Consider the following 15,633-nt stretch of genomic DNA (forward strand, 5'->3'; position numbering starts at 1 on the left):
ATTGTCTAAACTCTATCGCAAGTTTAAAGTTAATATCGAAAGTTAATTAATTAAAAAGGAAACAATTTCTGGAACATTAGCAACTTACTTTTTTGGAAAATAGTATCTTGTCTAAACCCTTGCTCAAGTCTTACAATTTACGCAATTTTATATAGCTATGGATTCTTTAAGCCCCCAAACCATTGCTCTGTCGTGTTTCAATATGAATGGAGCCTTAGATTTCGGATCAACAAAGAGCAATCGTGACTTTGACATTCCATTCGCCGAAATAATTAAAATTCTGGCATCTCGATCCAAAAACGGTTTGATTAATTCCGTTACTCATTTCTTCCAATTAAAATTTTCCGGGTATTATATTATAACTTCAAAGGCAGGTCCGTGATCGTAGCTATAGAAACCATACGTTAAAAAACTGAGTTTTTCATGTTACCGGCTTAATTAAAAACATCAAACGCAGGTTAAAATTTCTTTTTATAATCAAGGAGTTTTCTGTTACCAAGTATGCGTTTTATTAAAACAATTTACAATATAAATTATGTTACAATTATTTTGCTATTCTTAAGCAAGTTCCAGATGAAAGGTTGGGGTCACCCTTACTCTCCCTGTTAAGAAATAAAAGACGATTAAGGGAAATAAACACCTTAATGTAATACCGTGTGGTTCCCGGCACCGATAAAAAAAATAATAGGACCACTCCATCTCTTTTCCATGGATGTAGTAAAAGGCTACTAAGGGATAGGTTTACAAACTTGGGATTTTTCTTTTAGGCAATGGGCTAGCAACCTACCACTATTTCAATCTCAATTCTATCATCAAGCCAAAAAGCTAAACATAGCCTATCAGTCTCTTCAAGACTCTGTTTAACCTGTAAGGGATACAGAAGACTGAAAGGCCGCGTTCAGTTTTATGGCTTAATGATGGAATTGAGATTTAAATAGTAACAGGTCGCTTTCCATCGCCTAAAAGAAGAATCTCAAGTTAAACATTTAATCTGATAATGCAAAGTGGAACAAAAAAAATTAAAAAACAAGGGAATATTTTTGGGAAACAGTTTGACATTAAAATAAGACTTTTTGCTCTGCGCACATTATGTCCACATTAAAAAAGCTGAAGAAATTATAATTGTTAAAACAAGTTAAGGATTTTTACTTCCCATGCAACAAAATTGATAATATCAAGATCAACCCGATTTAATTTCTATAGAATTATTCTAACCGTACATCAACTTACCTAACTACAATAAATTTTCATCACATAATTAGCGTAAAGAAAGACAAATGACTCTCTGGGTCAAACCCGCGCCCAGTCCGCTGTCATCCCAATTTTATTTGCATCACATTTAGATTGCATAAACCATTTCCCACATTATTTCCAGAATATATCTTTCAGATGTGCCATGATTACTAAAATTTCTATTTGTGTCGCATAGAATATTTAAAAACGTTACGCTAAGAAAGTGTGATGTTAATAGCATATTATTTTCCATCTTTAGTAGTCTTAAGAAGTGGCACAAAAAAAAAAAACAATACTATTATCAAGTATATTTAAAAAAAATATACCACAGCGTTTAAAATAAATACTATTTCTTTAAGCTCACACTAGCTTCTAGAAGACTCTTCTTTCATTATAGTTGACTCTATCACCTTTCTCTCGCTATCAACTTTTAAAACAGACGGTTAATACCGCGTGATAAACGGGACGAAACCGGGAAATACAATTTGCAATATAAATCACGTTTCAGCCGCGCCGGCCGACCGAGTGCACGGACCCGCCGGCGACGGATTAGCCAATTTTGAACTGGCCGCCAATTACATGCTATCAACGCTTACTGTATGACATGCGAGTACATACTAATAATATATGTATATGTGAAAGTGTATCTACGACTAAGGAAAGGCAATCAACTTGGGATTCTGCTTGTAGAAGATGGGATGGCAACCCGTCACTATTTGAACCTCAATTCCATCAGTAATCCATGCACCTGTACGTGGCTTTTCAGTCTTTTCAAGATTGTAGGCTCTGTCTATCCCGCAAGGTATATACACGTGATTGTATGTATGTGAACCTACGTGTGTTTGTTTTTCATATTAACAGGGGCCTTGCTCGCGGGTGAAGCCGCGAGAAGAAGCTCGTCCATTATATACACTAGTGTGTATCCGTGGATTTTCCAGTTTAAAAAATATCCCAATTATTTCAGTTTCCGCAGGAATTTCGTAAAAAACTCTCTTAGTACTGTGGTTTGGACTGGTCGTTTAATATGACAGTCAGTGTCCTCTTCAATATATATCGATACGCTTAAGATTTACTTGTTTTTTAAAATGTATTTGATGTATGTAGCAATTCAAACAAAAACAAAACAGACTATGGTGGAATTCACACTGAAATTGCAAATTGTATCGGCAATAGAACAAAACATTTGAAACCCTGTCAGCGAGATTAACGACTGCGGCTTTGACTGACAGGTTGACGTTGAGACAATTTTAGTGCACTGTTCAAATTGGAAAAAAGTGGACCAGAATTTGAGTTGGATATCCACTTGCGGGAGTGTAGACCGGTTTACGGTTATTTTTTCTACAAGAGAGTTAAAAATTTTTAAAGCAATGAAAAAATTAAGTACAGCTTATCTTTCTGCGCTATATGTAGACGTAAATGAAGTCAAAGCTTTATAAACTTGGGATTATAATCCTTTTAATCGATAGACTAGCAATCTGTCGCTATCTGTGATATAGGGGAGACTGGGGACACTTGATCCCCATTTTAGTTTATTGCTCACATCTTAGGCTATAGTAATGGCTTTCAGAAAATTTTTGATGACTACCTAGAAAAACTATTCATCTAACTTTGTACATTATCAGATTATGAAATTAATTAATAATTACTTAGTACTTTTTTTTAAATTTACTACGACAGTACAAAAGGATCAAGTGTCCCCTATGCTGGGAGACTTGATCCCTGTGTATGTTAGATTTTATTATAGGGGAACAAGTGTACCTACGTCATTATAAAATAATAATAATGCATTTTAAAATATAAAAATTGTTTATTTAATCATATAAACATAACAAAAATCAACACTTAAAATGGTTATATTATTTTAGACCTCTATGTGTTTACTTAAAGATAATTTGAGTCTTTATACTCTAAAACTTTTTGTTTATTTTTATTATCGCAATGATTTACATCATTATAGGCAAATTTAACATCTGGCTGTTGTTGTTGTTTCCTGGCGTATCTTCTTAGTGTCATCAAAGGCACATCATAAAGTGTTCCTTTAATAGTATTTCCTTTCAAAATCTCTTTAACCGCTAATTCAAGTTTTGTTTTGTCTATGGTTATGGTTTCTTAGCGCCCTCTTTATACGTAATATACGTAAGTATTTATAAATACGGCCCGTTTGGACTTCTCTCTTATAAGTCTTTCAAAGGAGTGTGATAAATAGGAATGACCAAATTGAGGACGTGCTGGCGAAATGTCAGATTAATAGTACCTTTAATCATTGAGTTTGCATAAAGAGAGTGATAAATAAAAGAGAAGTGAAAGAAGTATGCAATGCAGTGATCATGACAAGTCTTTAAGTTTTTGTCTCCGTGAAAAAGATGCGTGAGTTTATCTATTTCCTTTAAGGCATGCAAATAATACCTGAGTCCAAGGCTTACATAAATTGTATGGTAAGACAGTAAACCTATAAAATCCTAAAAAGGGTTACAGAGATTGCCAATGAGGTATGTTTTCAATTTCTATGCTAATATGAGTTGCCCAATGAACGGAGTCGCGCTGTGGTTAGGAATTTATTTCTTAAATCAACATTTTTCTCTCGCAATATTATTTTTGCATAGCATTCTCTATTCGATATTGGATTTATAAACTTGTTTAGTAGTGATGATGAGAAGTAAACTCAACATTTTAATATGGTCAAAATTTCTCAAAAATAATGATTAATTGAGTGAGGTTTGTCTTAGACAATACTAAACACCACTATTTTTAGTTTTACCTGATTAACTCAAACCAAGATCATGGTCAAAAGACGCACCCCGCGGGCTAGTTCCAAAGATGTGAGTGCGTAACCGTGAGTTACGAAAGGAGGAAAAAGAAAGCTTTTATAATGCTTTATAATTTCATAAATTTGTGTATAATATATATATTGTCCCACAGAAAACTTAAAGGCTAAATCTTAAAAAAAATAAAAATGTTTTTCATAAAAATGTCTGTACGTCTTAAAAATTTTAAGAGAACCTCCTTAAATCGTGTAGGTAAAAAAAACATTTTCCTGGGTCTTGGTTTCGCCTTTTGTATACATTAATCGGTACTTTTCTAAGCGTCTGCTTTGAAACGTAATAAAAATCGGCTTAGTGAGACACGTATGAGCATTGAATGAGAAAAATACCGAGGGACTATTATTTTTTTGCATTTTACACACCGCTTCAGTTTGTAATTTGAACTTTATGCCATTGATATAAGGCGTGATTACGGGTAAAAATAAATTTGTCAGGTATATTCAGTCACGTCGTCGGGTAAACAGGTTTTGAGCATGTTCGCAGTTTTATTTCACGTCGGGGTAAACACCTTCAAAGATGAATTTCTCGCTTGACAAACAAAATGAAATACTTTAATATTTTTCCTTGTGATCGTTGCTTCATTTTACATATAAATATTAGGGTTTACATTGACTTATCGAAAGATATTTCGGCGTTTTGTCATCAAAGATTGTACACACGTCGCATCTTACGTGTTCATCCCTAAAAAAGGGTTAATTTGTTTGTTCAATTTCGTGTTGACTTTGGTTAGGTATAATATCACTTTTAACAGATTAATTTTCTTTAAATATATACAGAATTAATACCAGCATCATAGCAAAATATATAGCTTTTACATTATATATTATTTCATCGGTTTATGATTTGTGCTAAACTAAGTATTATGACTACGACACATCATGGCATCTGAAATGTGAATATGTGGGACAAAAATAATATAAAAAAAACTTAAGGTAGCTCTTTGTGTACAGTGGGCTCCTTCAAAAATATACGTCAATATTATCATGGCCCTCTGTATAACAATATACCGACAACATTAGGCTACTTCAGAAGATACATTAAGTCAAAGACTCATTTGTTCCTGTCTGGATGTGGCCTATATATTATGAATGTTTGATCGTTTCTGTATGCGGTTTATCATATTTCGTCTGAATATAGTTATCGATGCCAATCGATTGAAGTAAAGTGAAGAAAACAATAAATCGTTAGCAAAGAGAGATGTAAAAGAACCAGTTTTAGTGTTGCGTAATTAGTATTACATACTAATTATACTTTTATCATAATTGTTAGTAAAATTTGAGTTAAATTTATTGTAAAATTACAAAACTAGCTGTGACGTAACCGTTATTTCAGCTATCTCATGAGTTTTAATTCGTAAGAAAGTATTTCATAAATTTGGCCACGTTGTAAACAAGCCATCATCATTTCTAGCAGTTGGTTTACGTTGTTTATCATGTCATAAACGCACGTTAATGATACGATAAACATAATGGTACTTCGCAGTAATAAAGTAAATTGTACGTGCACAGATAACGTTTTGATGGCACCGGGAAGAGTTGCATTAAATTCAGAATTTTCTGCGAAATAACCGTACTCACTCGTTGTACTTATCAGTTGAAATGCTGGGGATAAATTCACATGAAAAATGGAACTAAATTGGTGGAACTTCAATACAAAATATATATACACATTTTAGTCTCATAAACTTTTTTGCAGTTTATGAGACTAAAATATGTATGTATAAGTATATTATAGTGTAACTTTTAGTGCAAATGTACAAGTAAATTTAAATTCTTATGTCATGTAACTTAATAATCTAACTTTTACTTACCCAAAAAAATAATAAACTTTGCAATTATAAAAATTTCTATCGGACAACTGACCCATAATTGCAAATTGTAGTTATGTAAAAACATACACATATAAGGATGAAATAATACTCATCTAAAGACTTCTCTGTGTTGACTAGCGTACCCCTCATTACTGCTTCAGGAAAGAGGCTGGTTATCCCTCCTTGCCTAATTTCCCCACTAATATTTTAAATTCGAAAGTAACTCTGTGTGTCACGCCTTCAAGCCCAAACCACTGAACCAATTTTGATGATATGTTCAAATAGAGATGACCCTGAGAAAGAACATAGGCTACGTTTTATTGCTAAAAATTAGGAGAAAGGGTTAAACGAAAGTACCATCGTCATACATATATTTAGTCACGTCTATATCCCTTGCGGGGTAGACAAAGCCAACAGTCTCGAATAGACTAAAGGGCCACATTTAGCTGTATGGTTTCATGATAGAATCGATATTTAAATAGTGCTGTCGCCTACAAGAAGAATCTCAAGTTTATAAGCCTATCCTCAGTTGGTTTTTACGACATCAACAAGCCATAAGCAACAGCAATATGCATATATGTGTAAACAACATACTGTTACAATTACAATTGAATGGGATAATTTAACACATTCCAAATGGCTTTAATTCTGTGTTCCAAGACACTCATGTAAGTAAATCGGTCAGCGAATAATATCCTGCAGGAAGTCTCAGTCTTGAGCGATGGTGTCATCACGCGCCTCGCTCATACGTCTTGTGCAAAACGCAAGATGAATGAAACGTCCAGAAATTTCCTCCGGCACTCTATTATTTCGGGTGTTACAATTCCTATTGGCCTTATTATCCTTGACTTTGAGAAAAGCACTTTGTTGAATAATTATGATATAGGTTTTATACTCATACATCATTATCTAATCCCTTAAGGAGTAGATAAAGCTAATAGTTACAAAACTCAAAGACCACGATCAGTTTAACCGTCCCCTTGATTGACTTTACAATATGCACTTTCTGCTCTAAGTGTCATTAATCATTAAAATTTGGTATTTGCTTTGTTATTAAATTTGGTATATCTTCATCTTTCTGAAATTTGTCATGGATGCACCCTCCATGGAAGATCATTATAGTAACTGTGTATAAAGTAGATTTAATTAACATCTACATATAATCCTTAAATTGTTGAGATTTTTTGCTCTGTCATGCATGTAATTCCTAAGTACCTACATTCGTAATATTTTTTTTCCAAAACTAGGTTTTATAAATATCAAAATGACCAAGAAGACAGATAGCACAACATCTTAATTTATCAAACCCAAATAGCTGAATACCAGGCTTATAGTCGCAATTCCCCAGAACGACGGGGTAGCGTAATAATATTGTGCTAGAGCTCACATTCGGGGGGAAATCATCGACGGTCATTATTGGAAAAGCGGGTTTAAGAGGCGTCCCAAGCCCAGTGGGACCTTTACCGAGGTCTCATCCCGACGTTCGATAACTATGCTAATGTTATTTGCGCCAGTGGGTTTCAAAACGACGGTACATACTAACTCGCGTTCCTCGGTAGGTAGTTTGAATTTAGTTTCTTCTTTATTTGAGAGAGTGCGTAAAGTTGAACAGAAATTGTGTAGTCTAAGTTGATATTATTAAATTTCAAGTTTTGAAAGTGTTTCTTGATATATTTATTGTAATTATTAGAAAAAAAGATTTCTGAATTTTTAAATAGTTTTACTTTATTACTTTATAAAGTAAGGCCTTCTTCCTAGAGTACTATATCTTTCAACTAGCCATGATCTCTTCATCCAAATTTATAATTAACCGATTATAAGCTCGTCGATGCATCGTAACTTCGTCTTGTTTAACTATAAAGATATAAATGTCATTTCTACGTTATATCTCCGTACAATATACTTAGTTTAAAAAATGTGCGCTCTACTTATAAAATTGTTATTCTTAAATACCCACTAGTATACTAGAAAGGTAAGGTTAGAAAATGAAACCTCTTATTTTACGATAACCTCATATTGTAAAAGATTTTGTATATTCTCAAAGGATTTTTCAGATCTTCATACTTTAAGACAAACTAGTAAGCGGTTGGATATAAAAGGTTGAATTGTTTTGGAGAACACCTCAAGCATAGAGGATTTGTTTCAGCTTTCACATATAAAAACATATAGTAAAACAGTAAAAATATTTTTTTTACATTGAATATGTATAATAAGCTTAAATTTATATAAAATAAATAAATAAAAAAACAGTAGTAAAGTTAAAATTGGAAAATATAAACTCAGTTTATACTCGCTATTTCCTGGAACTAATGGATGGATTCGAAGATAGTGTTTAAATACACTCCATGGTATTCTCGCTAAAGTAACAAAAAGCATCATCAGGCACTTTTGCTTTTCGCTTCCATAGAGAATTCCAAGTAAAGAATTTTTTTTAAATCATGATTATGATATGATTTTGGTAAGAGAAAGTAAATAAACTTTAATAAAGCACTGTGTGATGTGGGATGGGAATGATCAAAGGATAATCGATAAAGATTTATTTTTTTAATAGTAGAAAGCCTTTCTTTGGAAGACGTATGAAGTGTTTGCAAAAATCAGTCCAAATGTAAGCATCCTAAACAAAAACCACATTCTCAGTTATCTCGTTGTGAAATAGATGAAATCGTATAGGGTTAACACAAGCATTTTAAAATCGTTCATTTGGAATCAAACCACGGTTAATTGGACAATTTGTTTCGAATCAGCTGTATGAAGCTGAACGAATCGAGGGTTAATTGAGAAACTAAAATCAAGAGATTAAAAGACATGAAATAGACGCTACTAATGCGGTGCAGACAAATTGACACATTTAGCGCTATTTCTACGTAAAGTTTAGTAAAATCTCTCGTATATTTAAAGAATTACATTTAGAGAAAACAAATGAAACCGATAGATAAATATTATGATGCAAAATTGATGAGAAAATTAAAAGGCAGGATTTAAAGTTGACCATAAAATATCTTTACTATCGAACCAAATTGATAATTTTTTCTTAAGTCAATTTAGCTCGAAACATGATCGATTCATGAACCATTATAATTATATTGTGATGGTACACTCAAAAATGTTTTTATAATACCACACATATTTTAGTACTGTAAATATTAGCGGACAATTTATCAACCATCGTTTCTACCTTTATACAAAATACGATGTTTATAGCGAACTTAATCACAAAACATTCCGCACCTATAATAACTTACCTATCTTCTGATAGCTTCATATGAAGTTGCAATAGTAAAAGGGGACTGCAATAAAAGTGTCTTAGAAAGCAGCTTCGCGGCCAACTATTTTCTATCATCAGTGCCACTATTGGAAAACTTTTTCGATCTACTGAGTGCGAGCTACGTACGTGCGACATAAAACTGCGGTCTTGTCTGTATTATTATTCTTCGCACAATAGTTAGAAGGAATAATTTGAGTTTTGTAAGTAATTTTCTTTATGAGTTTCATTCATCTGTCTTTTTCTTTATATTTCTGAAGGTGTACGTGCCGTTATATCATTCGCTAGATTGCTTAAGGTTTTTATTAAACTTACACTTGATCGAATCGGAGACAAGCGAAAAGTCGTCACGAGCCTTTATTCCACATTAATAGCTAATCTTTGATAACCAGATAAGGACACGAATTTTTTTCTTGTTTAATTACCAGTTACAATTACGCTGAATTGATGAGATTTCATGAAGTGAGATAGGTATGTGGATGAAGCGAAAGAATCATGTAGGAATTGGGTTAAGTGTTAATAATATAATAACAATAAAACACTACTTCATGTTCAGCATACTTTTTTTATGTAATGTCAGTACATTAACATTGTCCACCATGAGATGGCGTTAAGCGTTCTTTTAAAGAATCAAAAGCCCTTTAAATCCTGTACCTGTTTTTACATTTTGTTTATTTATTGCTGAAAGTGAAACTTCATAGGCATTATTTACTAGCTACCTACAAACTGCTTTGAAGCTCTCAATGGTATCATATTACGTTACTTATTTTTAACAATATATTTTCTCCGGTAACAAGAACTTTCTAATCACCCACCATCGGAGAGATTTTGTTATAAAATAAACAGATATTTTGATGAAGTCATACAGCTGAATGTGGCTATTCTGTCTTTTTTAAACTGTTGGCTCTGTCTACCCACAAGGGACATAGACGTGACTATGACTTAATGTACGTAGATTTGTCGACAAACTGCTGCTAAAGGGTCTGTTCTAAGGCCTAAAAAGGAATAGCATTCTCACGAATTTTTTTACGAGTGTCCACTTATTTCCTTTTGTGTATAATAAGTAAACATGTGACGTGATATGCATGCGTATGCAATGCATACGCATGCATAACACGTCCATCCCTTACGGGTTAGACAGGGCCAACAGTTACAAACTACTTTCAGCTTGATGCCTTACATTAATGTTTGTGTTACGTGAAGTGAAATTAAGAAATGGAGATGGACTCAGAAATTAATTTGCCTTAACTGCGTTTATATTCTCAGACAAGTACTGTCCGCGAACATTCAAAATTAGAATAAATTGGTATGTCATCGATAGGCATGTAACATCTTCGTCTTCATCGTCACTTACCATCAGATGAGATGGAAGTCAAATAAGTACCTAATTCAATATTGAATAAAAAAATCAAAAGTTCATTTAAGCAAAGCACGGAAGCATACAAAGAAAATCTATTTATTTGACTTAATTGCAAGAAAATAAATACTTCTATACTATTGTTTAGCTACCTATATATAACCTATATATACAACCGAGATGGCAAGTTTTGTGTGCGTTTGCTAAAAGTTAGCTGAAGTTATCTAGGCGGTGTCGGTGGCAGGTTTGATTGATAGCCGATAGAGATATTACGATAACGAAGACAAACGACACTCACAGAAAAAAATAACTTAATGATCATCCGTTGGAAAATGTCTTAGTAAACATTTTGTTTTCTAAGAGATTAGCGGTTGTGTAGCCTGGAAGGAACATCCAAGGTGCACATAAAACCTGACACGGCGGCCGTACGTAATACAATAGACCACAATTCAAAGAGAATAACTTAACGTGTGGTTCCTGTTACTTTACTTTAGGATCACGCCTTATCTTACCAACGAATATCGTAAAAGGCTACTAAAGGAAAGACTAATAAACTTGAGTCTTCTTCTAGGTGATGGGCTAGCAACTTGTCACTATTTGAATCTTAATAGCATCATTAAGTCTTAGCCATACAGCTGCACGTGGCTTTGCAGTCTTTTTAAGACTCTCGACTCTGTCTGGCTCTGTAAAGCAAGAGATATATATGTGACTATATGTATTTATGTAGGAGCAACTCAAAATAGTAATACTTAATTGGAGGATTAAAGAAAGCTTCCAACATGCTTTTGATAAATATAATACAAGATTATTGAAAAAAGATAAATTGGTTGATCATTGTACGATTCAACCCATGTCTCTCAAAAACCAGAGTCACAAATTTCAGTATTTCTATACCAATGTACAAAACCCATAAGATATTTATCCTACTTAATAGTTTCAGTTACATTTACAGTTCACCTAACAACCAAAACCCCAAACAGTACAATTAACGCTTCCAAATTCAAAAATAGCCGTAACCCTTGATAACCGGTTAGCCGTGGCGGCCCAAAGGACCCGGGTAGATGATAAATCTTCATTTGCCTTGTTCGCACCCCCCTCCCTTCCTCCCAATTAGTTAACCCGCTTGTGTTATGCGCTCGGATTTCCGTTACGGTCACCTATATCCATTTTCTAGTGTAGATAGGGCTGGATTGGCCCGGTAGTAGGAAGTAATCGATCTTGTAGAAGAATTGGCGCGTAATACCGGCGGTCGGATGCGGAAGGGTTAGTCTTCGATTGATTTAGACACAAGCACTGAAATGATTTAGATTAATCACTGGAGCAAAATCAAATAAAAAAACTGGTTTTTATGGACTCACAATGGACTTTTAATCTGTATTTAAAATAAGAGATACCGTTATTTATTTAGATAGTTCGGTCATGTGGAGAGGATGAATGAAAGCAGGTTGACTAAGCAGATATTCAAGGAGAGTGTGGAGGGAAAGGTCGGAGTGGGAAGACCTAGACGAACGTATCTTGATCAAATTAAGGACGTCCTGATAACGGGTCAGGTCAAAAGTACTCGAAACCATGAAGCTTGCATGAAGAGAGTTATGAATGTGGATGAAGCGAAGGAAGTATGCAGAGATCGTGGCAAGTGGAAAGAGGTAGTTCGTGGAGCAGATATTGAATAATCTGTTCTTTACTAGTCCTCGAAAATATTATTCTTAATAGCTGCAAAGTTTACTTGAGTGTTGGTTTTCCAGAACAAAAATTTGTCAAAACCACCCCTGTAGTTATATTTTTGTGTTAACATACATACATATAATCACGTCTATATCCCGGGGTGCGGGGTAGACAGAGCCAACAGTTTTGAAAATACTGATAGGCCACCTTCAGCTGTTTGGCTTACTGATTTTAGATTGATATAAAGTGACAGGTTGCTAAAAGAAGAATCCTAAGTTTATAAGCCTAACCCTTAGTCGCCATTTATGACATCCATGGGAAAGAGATGGAATGGTCGTATTCTTTTTTCTTTTGGTGCCGAAAACCACACGGCACTTGCATTAATATGTCTTCAATAATCTAAACTCCGCTACATATTTCGAGACCAACAATTTGACCCTCATCTATTCGGGTGGGATCGTTGTTCTGATACAACATGGAGGCATTCTCAGGGTTGTTCGGTGAATACCCGATACCTGCCTTGCTCTGTGGCCAGCATAGCACTTCCACATGACCAAATGACTCTGTGCAATGCGTTAACTCACTGATACGTGAGTATGTGTGCTTGAATGCGAACTATGGTATTGGTGGCATAGTATCGCCTATATGTGCGATTTAGACCTCGCGATGCTATGAACTAGACCCAATGTGATATATATATGATATTAACATACATACATGTTAATATATAATCACGTCTTTATCTCTTACATGGTAGACAGAGTCAGAAAATCACATAAAGACTGAAAGGCCACGATCAGGTTCAAGGTTCAGGCTTGAAGAATTGAAATTCAAATAGTGACAGTTTGCCAGCCCATCGCCGAAAATAAGAATCCCGTATTTATTAGCTCATCCCTTAGTCGCCCTTTCCGATATCCACGGGAAAGTGATGGCAAGATCCTATTTTAAAGTGCCGAGAACCACACGGCATGATATTTAAGTGAATAATTAATTATAAATAACTAGAGTGCGCCCCGCCACTAGTAGCAAGTTACTAAACAAGGAATAATGTTACCCGAGAGTTGCTAAAAATAACATGCTATTGTGGCTTAGAAGCACGTCCTTCCTTAACCGAGCTAAGTCGGGAGTCAAGACGCTGAAGTGTCGACCGCACTCTAAGTTAAAGATAGACAACACAAAATTAGATAACTCTGAGACAGAATCTTATATAGATTTTGCTCTATAGAATCCTCGTACATACATACATACATATGGTCACGTCTATATCCCTTGCGGGGTAGACAGAGCCAACAGTCTTGAAAAGACTGAATGGGCACGTTCAGCTATTTGGCTTTATGATAGAATCCACAATTGCAAATTAAAATAAATATGTTGGCCCTATTGTATACAAATACATTGAAGGAGACACATGAAAAATATGCAATATCAGGAAAACTAACAAATTCAATTAGGTCCTAATCAAGGAACAAATCTGGGACCTTAACTTCAAATCTAGGAACGTCTCAACTGTGCTACAATTAAGGCGTCGTAATCAAGTAAATAAATATTGCCAGTTTGGCCTTTCTACACTAATCTAAGATCGAAGGTGGACGCCCGGCTCTTTTCCAGAGGGGTGAAGATGCAACTGACTTAGTGTCAGTTGCATCTTCACCACGAGAATCATTATACCTGTTGCATTTAACGACATTATACTTCTACTTATAAAGTGAAAAAGAATACAAACTTTATTTCTGCTATTAGCCTAAAAGTATCCTTATTGGAAGAAGGTTTAAAAGCAAATTCATAAAAGCAGTTCTAAGTTAGGGATACGTTTAATCACCAGGACGCCGAACAAAGAATGTCAAACGCGTACACTGAGCAAGAAAATGACTACGAAATGGTATTTCACGGCCCACAAATTTCACGTGAAAACAATCGTAAAGTAACATTTTATTACTGTAACATTCGCCATTGATTCACGGCTGAAAACAATAAAAATACTGACTCAATCAAGGTACGAAATTTTACGAGTTTTGTAGATGAGTGGATTTATTGTCCGAACGCCAATAAAATATCGTAACGTTTACACCTTCGCAAGATTCGTCGATGTTAATATTTTATAGCTCATAACGGGGTTATTATGGTCGAATATCGAATGGGGTTTAATTTATAATGTTTGTGGGAAATAATAACCCGGCGCCTGGGAGTCATCATTCTGTAGGCGTTACTCCCGGTTTGTCCGTGGTCTTCTTTTACGTTTCAGATAGATTAACCAATAATAATTAATACAGCTAATTCAAGTAGGAAAAGTAATTCTTTTTACATGGTAAATTAACACATTTATCTGCGGCAATATGATGACTTGGTATATTAATAAATGTGAATTGCAGTAAAATTTCTTATACCTAATTACATTCTAAATCAGTCCATTTCTAGGACTGATTTTACGGCATCTGTACTGTATATTATACAAACATATCATACGAAAAACAGGCACGTGCATTAAAAAATATGAAATGCTTACAAAAAGGAAAGAGTCTTTCATTTATCATTTTACAACATTGAAAATAAATCTCACTTTTATCCTCACTCTTTTTAATCGAGCACGTGCAGTAATCTCAATATTTGCACTGTATCACACGGAATATAAAACATGCCTAATCAACTTAAAACTTCCTTCATATGTCTCAAAAACACGTTCTCCAGCGAAATCTTACGCAACGTCTTCAAACACTTCCTAAAAGGGCGAATTAAATTAACTCTTCTAATGAGCAGTATATTTCATTGAAATTACGTTCGTCAGCTTACATTTATCTACGGTTAAGGAAGCAACGAATACGCAGTAGCATTTTCTTTCGTCGTGGAAATTCCCCGGCGTATACTCGTTTACCTCGTAATTTTTCATTGAGACTCGGTCTCGTATCCAACTTCCCTCCAATTAAGTTTCTCTTTGCCGTTTGTAGGGCGAAAGGGAAGAATAAAAATCCGCCAAGCGTGAGTTGAACTAAGACTTGGATAGGTCTGTACCACAGTTAATTACTAGTTTTTAATATACCCGTACCTTACACTTAGTTAAAATCGATAATATAGTATTATTTGTTATTTTTGGGAAGATCTTTATATTTATTAATTTAAATAAACATTTTAAAATTTCTATCAGGTTTCAAGAATTAGGACACCTAATAACAGACGCCTAGATCAAAAACAGTTATAACAAGATCTAGTCAGACCTTTGTGTAAGGAATCCTTATGAACGACACTAGGGAACAGTTGCAATGCATCAGCCAACTGGCCAAGACGGTATTTAATATGGAAGTTATTGTTTAACTTTTACGAGTACATCATGTCCTTAGAGATGCGGAACCATGGCCTAAGAGTTGTACCAAATTAAAATGTAACAAAACTACGTTGTATGAAAATTTACGTCGTTTGGAAAAACTGCTGGTCAAAAAGCTGAAATTTGGCATCAAGGCTTCTTGGAATAGGAGCCTAAAATTTTAAACAC

Source organism: Amyelois transitella, chromosome 18 (genome assembly GCF_032362555.1).
Source record: "Amyelois transitella isolate CPQ chromosome 18, ilAmyTran1.1, whole genome shotgun sequence".
NCBI classification, from domain to species: domain Eukaryota; kingdom Metazoa; phylum Arthropoda; class Insecta; order Lepidoptera; family Pyralidae; genus Amyelois; species Amyelois transitella.